The sequence below is a fragment of the Pteropus alecto genome, unplaced genomic scaffold (genome assembly GCF_000325575.1).
Source record: "Pteropus alecto unplaced genomic scaffold, ASM32557v1 scaffold206, whole genome shotgun sequence".
In the NCBI taxonomy this organism is placed as follows: domain Eukaryota; kingdom Metazoa; phylum Chordata; class Mammalia; order Chiroptera; family Pteropodidae; genus Pteropus; species Pteropus alecto.
In genome coordinates, this window is record NW_006438906.1 from 1,028,236 (window position 1) to 1,038,995 (window position 10,760).

The 10,760-nt window shown below is 43.4% G+C and overlaps 1 protein-coding gene and 1 pseudogene across 7 annotated transcripts in view; one reads left to right on the plus strand and one right to left on the minus strand.

Annotated features, from left to right (window-relative positions):
* FAM219A (family with sequence similarity 219 member A) overlaps positions 1 to 10,760 on the plus strand; it is a 46,101-nt gene that overhangs the window by 3,035 nt on the left and 32,306 nt on the right. The window lies entirely within an intron of this gene.
* LOC112483172 lies at positions 68 to 186 on the minus strand (annotated as a pseudogene).

A 10,760-nucleotide genomic window follows, 5' to 3' on the forward strand; every position in this document is an offset into this window, starting at 1 on the left:
ACCCTTGGTTGACCTCACAGATTGCAAGGACCTTGTCAGCTTACAATCCCTTATTTTTCATTTTGTATGCCTACAGTACCTAGTCTTCCTAGGTGGTCTCCCATCCAAGTACTAACCAGATCCGACCTTGCTTAGCTTCCGAGATCAGACAGGATTGGGCTTGTTCAGGGTGGCATGGCCGTAGACCCTATTCCATTTCTTGCCATTATTTATTGAGACCTCTAGGAAGTCCCTCTTCTTCTCTGGACTTGGTTTTCCCATTTATGAAATGAAGACAAATTATCTCTTTAAAGTTTAAACAATAGCTCCTCACTCTCTCTTCCAAAGAATATCATAGGGACCTGATATCACTGATTCAGCAAATTCATTCACTAAATATTTATTGAATATATACTCTGTTCCAGATACTACACTAGGTATTGGGGACACAGTTGTTAGCAACATAGTCAAAGATATGGCCTTGCCTTCCTGAAACTCAGAGTGTATTGTTCTTGCTCACTCCCCCACTGCGAGCCCCTCTGAGTGCAGAGTGGGGGCTGTCTCCTTAAACCCTAAAGGAAACAAGGCAATGCTGGTGTAAGCATCATTGCCTCTTTTTGGACTAAGCTGTACTACACATGTCTGTCACATGGGCTCCATCATCAAATAACCCTCCCCTACTTATAGTGGTGGGAAAAATCCAAAGGCCATGCCTTATTTGGAAAGATGAGCTCTAGAGGAAAAGCATCTTTATTTTTTTATTGCTTACTTAAGAGAAAAACTCAAGCTTAAAAAAGAGGCCTAGAGAAGTGGCAGAAGCTGGAAGAGAAGGCACAGCCAGCAGATCTGTGTGTTTCTAACGTGCTAATTTAAGCATTAGTTCTCAGCTTAGTGGGAGGAAGAGGAAGAAATCCCTGCCCTGTTGTTGCTGCTGCTGTTGCAGCTGCATAGAGCCTTCTGTCTAGGGTGGGAGTTGGCTGGAGGGCGTGGCCTCCCTTTTTTCCCCATCACACCAATTATTTAATTGGCCTGGTTGCATCTCAGCAGCTGAACCAGGCCTGGGCCTCTCCCTGAGAGTTCCCCAGGGTCTTTTTCTTTATGAAAGGAATGAGAGCTCTTCTTGGAGACCTATCTCTGGGGTCCACTCCTGCTGTATCTATCTCCTAGATAATTCTAGTGTTTCTGAGCACAGCTTTTCCAAAGAAACTGCCAGGGATAGATACACCTTGTATGTCAGTTCTGTATCCAAGCCACATAACTCACTATAATCTAAGGAAGCACCCAGATCTCCAAGGCTCTCTGTTGAATAACTGTGTTGAATTTTGGGTATTGTTTGTGTGAGCAGCAAGGGTAAACTCTCTGGCCCTATTGTCTGCTGGGCTGGTTGGTGCAGCCTCACAGTCTATACTTTCTCTTTGGCTGCAACTGGAGAGGAAGAGATTTGTTGCAAAACAAACAAACAAACAAATGGAGCTTTTAAGCACTTAATTGTGTCAGGCAAAACTCTGCCTCCTGTGCTTTCAGAGACCAAAGAGACCAAAAAATGGCATATGACACCAAACAGGGTCTCTGTACATGTGAGAGAAATGCTAGTTTGGCCTCCCTGAAACCCAGGTTATCTGTTAACTCATTTGTTTAGTTCATGAGCATATGCTCAGTTCCAGGTACTGACAGAGACAAGTGAGAGCTCTCCAGTGAGTGGCCAGGAGATGGATGGGCTCAAAGGCTACAGGAAGGTTGTAGATAGATACATGTCAGGAAAGAGGGGAGATCAATGGTGGGTGCACCTGAGAAAGGGTAACGCTTCCCTTGGGAGAGAATGAGAAATGCTGAGGTTCTGACCTTTTGACCATGTGAACTTGACCATCAGACTCTTCCTGTGTCCTGACACTCAGGGCATTAATTCAGTGAGTGGGCCACAGCAGCTGCTGAAAGTGGCAAAGAAAATACTGTGAAGATAGCAAGAAGCCACTATGGAAAATTGACCTCCATGCATTCTGTAGTCTGGGAGCCTTAAGTTGCCTTCTTGTAGTCAGATGACTTTTCAATTTAAGGGTGGATTCTCCTTAGTGGGTCCATGTGGCTTATGACCTAGTAGCATTTCTCAGGTTGTGAGAAGAGGCTTCTCTCTTTTCCTATATTGGAAAGGCCCTAGTTCCTCCCTTACTACTCATCTCCTCAATCAACAAACACTAAGAACCTACTTTTGCTAGATATTGTACTAGGCTCCATAACACAGAATCTTGCACCAGGGATATGTACAGTCAAGATGGATTGAAATGCTGCAGGGTAATGAGCACTGAAAAAAGGAAGAACCAAGTTCAGCAGTGCCAAAGGAAAACACAAAGGGCTCTCATCAAGTGGTCAGGGAAGCCTTCACAGAGAAGTCATTCCTGAACTGGCTCTTAGAAGAGAGCTGGAAGCTTGGCAGACCGATAAGACGAGCAAGGGCAAGAGTTCCAGGCAAAGCGCATAGAAGAAGAAACAAAAGGATGCATTTGAATGAACAAAGGATTTTAATTAAGGAAATAACATGATCAAATTAGAGTTTAGGACTATCACTCCAGTAGTGGATGAGAGATTAAAGAAGGTAAGATTGAAAGTTGGAAAACTAAAGTGGAGGTGGGTGCAATAATAATTCCGGCAAGATAATGAAGGCCTACATTAAAGCTAAAAGAGAGGAGGGGACATATATACAGATACTAAGAAAGTGGAATAGGCAGGATGTGGTACCTGTTTGGAGGTGGAGTGGAGAAGTAGGGAGTCGAGGATAACCCCCAGATTTTTTGACAAGAGGCACCAGCACCACCCCAGAATATTCAGGAGCCTGTGTATCTCTTGGCTTCAGGGACTGCTTCTATGGGAGAATGCTGCCGTTTTCCTTTGCTCTGCTGTTGAAGCTGCATTCTTGGAGTTATGGAGGACTCAGAGTCCTAGAAAACAAAAGAGTAGGATGACACTGTCCCCATAGCCTCAAAAAGGATACTGAGAAATGCCTGCCAATGAATACTTTCCCCCTGCAACCTGCTTTGATGAATGCAAGCAAATTGGTGGCAGTAAGGAGCCACTGCGTTTTTTTGTTTTGTTTTGTTTTGTTTTTCTGGCAGCACTTTGATGAAGAAAAATAAAATCGTTGGCTGAGAGTGTATTATGTTGCAGTTTCTGGCCTGGACTTTAAGCATCGTTCTGGTCAAACCTATGGTTTTCTGACTGATGGGCTGAGCTGGACCCTTTAACTGATTTCTTCTAGAATGGTTGTGTGAGTTAGTGCTTCACCTGCAAGAGTCAGAATGGAAAAGGACACATATCACCTTTCTCCGAGACCAGCCTGGAAAACTGCACTTGGGGTAGAAGCAGCACCCAGGCTGCTATCTTCCAAGCATGGTGTGCCAAGGGAGCAGGATTCTGGGGTGAGATTGCTCAGAGGTAACTTGGCTTACTAAAAGCCCCAAGTGTAGCCTCTGTAGGTAGGTGCTTCCATGGTAGCTGGTAGGCAGGCTGAGTCATTTCCAGCCTGCAGCTGCCTGCTGCCCTTGATTGACTATAGACCAGAGTAAACAGAAATGGAAATCAGAGCCTTCTTTACTGGCACCTGATTAGCTTCAGGGACCCGCACCCCTCCTTGAAAGGGCAGATAGAGCCTTGTGTCTGGAAAGGAGTCAGGGGAGACAGCTTCTTGGGCTTAGCTGCTTCATGGCTTCCAGCAGACCCTGAGAAAACTGGTGCAGAGAGCCCCACTGGGGGTGGGAAGGGGAGAATGAGGCTAAGGGCAGATACCCAGAGGTGTCGGTTGAAGGAAGCAAGAGGCTGGCTCAGCAGGCTGTCAAGTCATTGTTTCCTAAGGAGACTCTGATGGGAATCTGGCCATCTGGGTGAGAGAAAGGAAGGAAGGAAGCAGGCGGAGCTGGAACCAGCTATGGATCTGGCTCTGCTCTGGAGTTCAGAAGTTGGCTCATGACTCAAAGGCCTCACTGTGAGGCAGCCTAGTGAACTCCTGGGCTTTAGGGAGGGGCTATGGTGTGGCGAAGTCATCTAGGGAGGATGCCCAGAGGGTTTGGCCTAGGGCTAGGATAGATGGGAGCCTGTAGGAATTCTCCCTAGACTTTACATTCTTAGGAACCAGTTCAAGCAAATATGTACTTGCATTTGTTGTAGTTATTCAGAGATGTCAAATTGAAGATGAGATGGTTGTGCTTCTTGAGGGTCAATTTTAAGTTTTTATGATGATGATGATAATGATGTATGAGAGTGTGTGCACAAGTAAGAGGAGGAATAATGGCCATAAAGGGTATTTTCTGAATTACCATTCAGAAGTATAAGTATGACAAGAAGCCACACCCAGGCAGAAGTGAGTCCAGCTACTGTGGTTCCTGGCCTGGTTTTGCCCGTTTTCATCACCAGACTCTTTGTTGTCATAATCAGAGCCCACCTGATCTATCTATTTACAATAATACCTGAAGGGGTACTTTAACTAAGATTTATTGAATTTACTGCACCCTAACTGTGGAGTGGGAACCATATATATTTTACTATGCAGTTAACTTAAACATAATTATGTACAAGCTATAAATGATTTATAGTTCCCATATTAATTTCCAATTTTATCCTTGTAAAGGAATTGGTAAAAGCCTCAGCCAAGCATGGCTTAGACTAGCATTTCCTATAGTATATTCTTAAGAATATTGGTCCTTTGAGATACTTTATGAAGGAAAAAAAGGATCTATAGACAAATTTCTTTGGGAAACACTACACACTATCCCATCACAATGTTAACTAGCATTTTAAAAGCTCTGAGAAGTTCTGCAGTAAAGAATCCTTTCCAGCTTTGTTTAACCCTATGTTCCTCAAGATTATGTAACTATGGAAACTTTGTTCATGTTACATCTATTAACACCTTACAAAACAAATGTGTTTCATGAAATACTCATTGGGAAACTCTGGCTTAGAAATTAGTGTCTCTTCTGATCCAGTCTAGATTTATATCCTTCCCAGTTATTTTGAGTCTCTTTTATAACCCACACCATTTTGCCCCATGCTAGTCTCTAACTGGATGTTGCTGCTTTGTGTCAGCGTTTGAACTTATTGCCATCAGTAGAAAGTTCTCAGTGAACTTTGGTCAGGTGCAGAAGCAAATACTAAGTGCCTAGTTTTTCTCAAGATATTGCTAAAGAGGGGTTTCTTTCTCTTCAAGTCCCTCTAATAAATGATGATTTAGTGAAACCAGCATTTTCACCATTAACTTTTTTAGACAACTTTATTGAGATCTTATTCGTATACTATATACTTTACCCATTTAGTACTTTACTTTTAATCTTGGTGTGGCTGCTGTATGCCTCATTTGTTTCTTCTTTTTACCTGTGAGCTGTGCTCTGCCCTTTTGCATTCTGCTAAGCAGGAAAGAATATAAAGATTATGATCAAAATCTCTCATCATGAAGAATCCCATCTCAATTGAAATTTAAGCTGAAAAACTGATTCCTTAATTCGGGTGTCTCAATATTTCCTTGGCAGTACCATTAAATGACCCCACTGGTCACAGCAGCTCGAGAGGCAGTTCTATACAATCATTTTACATATATGTAATGTAGCCTACTCCATGCGCTACATAAAGTATGGATGATAAGCAGATTTCATCCGTAAGCCCATTGATCAGTAATGGCTGCCTAGAGCATATGTTAAGGTCCTAGTTCACTGAGAAAGAGTGACATGGTTAGTTCTCCATGTCTGCCATGGTCTTCGGCAGGGGAAATGTCAGTTCTAGTACTCTGTTTGACATCCTGGCAGCTCTGAATCATTATAGTTATACTAGGCAAAGAACACAGGAAAGGAAGACTCTTGTTAGCTAGCTCAGCAATCTGCTTCGCTGAGGGGCTGGAGTCTTGTGATATGGCTCTTTAAGAAATGAATGGAGAAAACTATTCTTTTCTACCCAGATCTTCAGCATGGGTTTTTGAAGTATTGACATGATAAAAAGTTAATAGTCCTTTGGAAATAGATAGGCCAGGTGAGAGAGAGTAACATTGAACAGATACAAGGGGACAATAGGCATTATCAGGAAGAGATCTCATAAATATCACATAAGTGGTTGGCCAAACTTAAGAAGAAACTATAGCCCTGACCAAAGGAGCAAGGAGAAGGAGTAGGCTATGAGAGGAGACCCTTAAGCCAGCAGTTCCTGAGAGGAAAGGCCGGACTGTGGGCTAAACAGCCTTAGCACTATTTTTTTCCCCAGGCTAAATAGGTCCTGTTTTTCTTCTACCATTTTCCTGGAAACTGGTTTCCAAATCCCCAGTCATCCTGGCTGTTTTAGCAGATACTTTTGAGTTTCTCATCCCTGGAATTAGACACAGACCACTCCATGTGATCTGAGCAGCACAGATTACTGTGGGGCTGCCACTCTCCCCGATACTGATATTGTACTTCTATTATTGTCAGTTGAGGTTTCACGATCATATTTAATAGCTGTATCTATTGTTATATTGAATTCAGGACACATCTGAAATAGGGTAGCCCTTTGCCCTAGCAGAGTAAAATCAAGGCAAGAGTCTGGAAGGACATCTTGGGCTAGGCTGGCTGCAAATAAAGTAAGGGTCCACTGGGGCTAGTGAAGTGGTGATCTCATACTTATTAGAAACTATACCACATGTGTGTAATGTGACTCGTGTTCTCAGACAGGTAGCTGGCTAAATTCAGCAAAGTGGAATTTAAATAAGAATCTAGGTGAGGCTATGTGATTGGGTAGGCTAGGGTGAATCTTCAAATAGAGCTATCATTTATATGGACAGCAAACTTAATGTAAGTGTACTATATGACATAGCCACCAAAAAAGCTAATGTGCTGTTGGGTTGCATTAATAGAAGCATGAAGTTTAGGTCCTAGGAGGTGATAGTCCTACTGTGTACTGGTCAGTGCTATCTGAAGCCCTGCATTCTATGCTGATGCCATCATTCAAGAGAGGAAGTGACTGGAGTGATGAAAGAAATCAAAGCCATATCATGTGAGAACAGTTGGAAAAACTGAGGCTGTTCAGCCTACTATAAAACAGTCTCAGGGAAGGCATTTTAAGGTTTTCAAGTGCCTGAAGGACTGGAGTTAACAAAAGAAAGATGGTTAGATTTTGTATGACCTATGGTTTCACAGGGAAGAACCAGAGCCATTGGGTAGGAGTGTGAACATGCTTTCACCTCTGACTTCATTGCCTCTCATTCCTGGTGGTAGTTCTTAAACTGAGCCAGAGGCCAGGGCACCTGGCAGACATGTTACTCTTTGCAAAATGCCACATTCTTTCTAAAGTTGGAGCTAGTAACAACATTCTAGCAGTAAACATGGCTTATTATATGTATGCAATATAAACATGCCCCCAAAATCCTCTGCGAAACTTAGTATAAGCAGCACTTTTCTAGTTTTCCGTTAATATGTTTGCTAATCTTCCCTATCTTTCAAGACCTCTCACAAAATTCCAGCTTCTTCATACATTCTTTTCTTTCTTTCAATAAAGTGTGAACCCTCCATTCTACCTGTCCTATGGCCCTAATACATTGTCTTTGTGCAAAGTTTATCGATGCAATTGTCTTATACTTACCTTAAATTCCTTTTTAAGGTAGATGAAAAAATGTTTCCAAAGTACCTGAACCACACTGTGAAGAAGATTAGGAAAATCATTTTTGCCTGTTTTATAGATATGCAAGCAGAATCCCAGAAAGGTAAATAGGCTTGCCATTACTTAGCTGGAGGTTAGTATGGCTTAGACTAGAACCCAAGCATCCTGACTCCCAGGCCTATAATATTTCCTTCAATTTGGGACCTAATTAAGTTCTTCTGCATCAATGTAAACTTCTCCACTGGCTTTTGAGGCATCTACACTATGCTTTTGTCCTGCCTAACTGGCCATACTTTCTACTATTAATGTCAACTTTCTTTCTAGTAGGTCCAGCCAGGCCCTTCACCTTCTCTCATCTATTGACATCTTGAGGTCTCCTTTCCTCTTAAGAATTCTTTCCCCTCTCCTTCTCTGCCTGTTCCACTTCTACTCACTCTTTGGGGGTGCATATAAATTCCTCTTCTCCAGGAAGCCTTCCTTTCCCAAAGCGGGAATAATGAGGCAGGGAGCTGGTGGCAGCTAGTGGTTGGGGAGGAGGGGGTGGAAATTATGTGGAGTCATGGAGAGAAACCAAGTCGGGAGCAGGGCGGTATTCAAGGTAGCAAACATTGGCAATACAGGGAACCAATTAGGAACCAAGGTTTGGCCATCTATCAGTCTCCCAATCAACTTCCTGATGGAACCTCATGTTTCAGATCCTTTATTTGCGAGGTGCTGAACTACAGCAGTGAGTCAGTTTCTAGGAACTCACATGAGAGGGCTTGGTTTGAGTATCTTCGAGAGGGTGTGGAGATCAGGGCGAACTAGTGAGGGACATGGGCCTCAGGGCAGGAGCTGTGTACAGTGGTGGTAGAAAGTTGGCTGAGTACATTCCATCTCTACCACTTAGTTATGACCTTTGGTCAGGCTCCTAACCTCTTTCAGACTATTTATAAAATAAATAAGATCATGTATGTGAAAATGAACTACAAATTACCGTATCATTTGTGATCTAGGCATTGATGGTGATTAAAGGGTTGGTGGTTTCCATTTTTTGTCAGTGCTTCCCGTGGGAGCTTTTATAAGGAGATGGTGAGAAGATGGTTTATTCTTCTCATCACCAAATGAGAAGAGTCCTTGAGCTACTTGACAAGACCATGATGAGGCTAGGCTAGAGATGGAAGTGCTCTATGCTCCCATTGATTCCCAGAGGGGGTTCCATTGAGTGAGCCTGGACTGGAGAAGGCCCTGTTTCTGCTCCTCCCTGCCTTGGCTGTTGCAGAGCCCTGTTGGTAGAATGGAGCCTTCCTGGAGCACCTCACTACTGATGTTAGTGGAGGGTGTCCCTCTGTATCAGCTCCCAAAGGCCAGCTCTTAGGGCTCAAAAAACATTTGAAAAAGATGCTACTTTTGCTACTACTCTTCCCACAGGACAATAGGCTAAAGAAGGAGGCAGTTTCCAGACTGCAGACTTTCTTTAAATTTTTAAAACATTTTGTCGTGGAAAATTTCAAACGTATACAAAGTAGAGAAAAGGTGAAATGAACCCCCTAGTACTCATCACTTAAACAATTATAACCCAGGACAAATCTTGTTTTACCTATACCCTATTCACTGGATTACTCTGAATAATTATTTCATCTGTAGTCATCTGTCTCCTGTATTTCTGCAAATTGGTGATTAGATCTCATGGTTTGATCAAATTCATATTCAACTTTTTTTGTGAAGAATACTTGTGAGTGTGTGCCATGTATTCCCTATTGCATCACATCAGGAGGCACAGGACATATGGTTGTCCTATTTTTTGTGATGTTCAGATTGATTAGTGGTGTAGTTAGCTTGATCTCTCCATCACAGAGTTTCCCCTTCAGCCTTCCACCTAATATTTTTAGCAGCCATTAATGGTAATTGCCTCAGTTCATTATTTCATCAGGAGTTTCCTTCACATCTGGACAACAAAGAACCCCTGTCAATTCTCTGCCTCATTCTCTACAGGTATCATAGATATCTCTAGCCCTATCCCCTTTAGATCTACTTTTTCTACCACTGCCCTTATCCTATACCATCATTTCCTTTCTTATCAACCACTTTGGCCGTAGGAAGTCTTCAGACCACACATACCAACCCTGCTTCACGACAGACCTGTGTTTCTGAGGGAAAGATCCTTACTTGGAGCCTGTTCTCACTGAGACAGCACTGTCTCTCCTCATGAAGCTCCTAGGTCTGCTCTCTGTGAATCTTGCTAGGGCCACACTTGACCTTTTCTGGGGAAGCTCTAGTCTTTTCCTCCTGTGGGAGAGAATGCAGCAGAAGCTGGGTTTATTTTACCTTCCCAGGGATTTCTGAGCAACATCTTTCTATACTGGAGGGGGTCTTTCTCACTTGTTACCTGAGTTTCATACCCCAGCCTGGGCCCTGGCAGTTAGCCAACCCTGGTTTCCTGTTTAGCTGGGCTGTGGGCTGGAAGAGGTTGGAGGAGGAATGGGATGGGCAGCTCTACTCTAACACTCTTAGGCCCTTTCTCTTTGCAGCCGAGTTAAAAAACCTATGAGAGCTAGAACACAGCTAGCACTTTCTAGTACTTTAGCATTCCTCTGTTGCCCAGGATCTCCACTCCTAGTTTCTCTCTTCACAGCAGAGAGACTATACTATAGAAACTATGAGCTACTGTGTGTGTATGCTCCAAGCAAACACAGTGCGTGCACTGTGGGCACTGTGAGCCAGCTAGCCAGGAAGGCACACAGAGGTTGAGAGCTGCTTCTTGCAAACTTGAACCCACCCCTGGGCTCTGCCCCTGCCCACAAGAGTGCTGTACTTCTACCACCCCAACCTAATAGCTGTTAGTCTCTTAGTCATTATGTCCAATTTAATGGAGCATCTGATGGAGCAGGAAGTCTGAGAGGTAGAGGCTGACTAGGGACTGATGCAGCAGCCAAAAAACATTAAGAGTTTTATAGTGACAGCCAATCACCCTGTACAAGGTTTCTAATCAGAGTCTCACAGCCCTGGATACCCCACTCACATTCCTCCTTGTTTCTAGTTCTTCCCTGGGCAATGAGTGTCCAGAGGGACTCATTCTGTTTTGGAAAGAGACCTGGTATAGGTTATTTCTTTGCTCCCTTCTCCTGGTTGACCAGTAGGAATTGTGTGAAGCCCTCTCTCTCATTCTCAGGAAAGGAGATATCACAGGAAAGTATTACCAG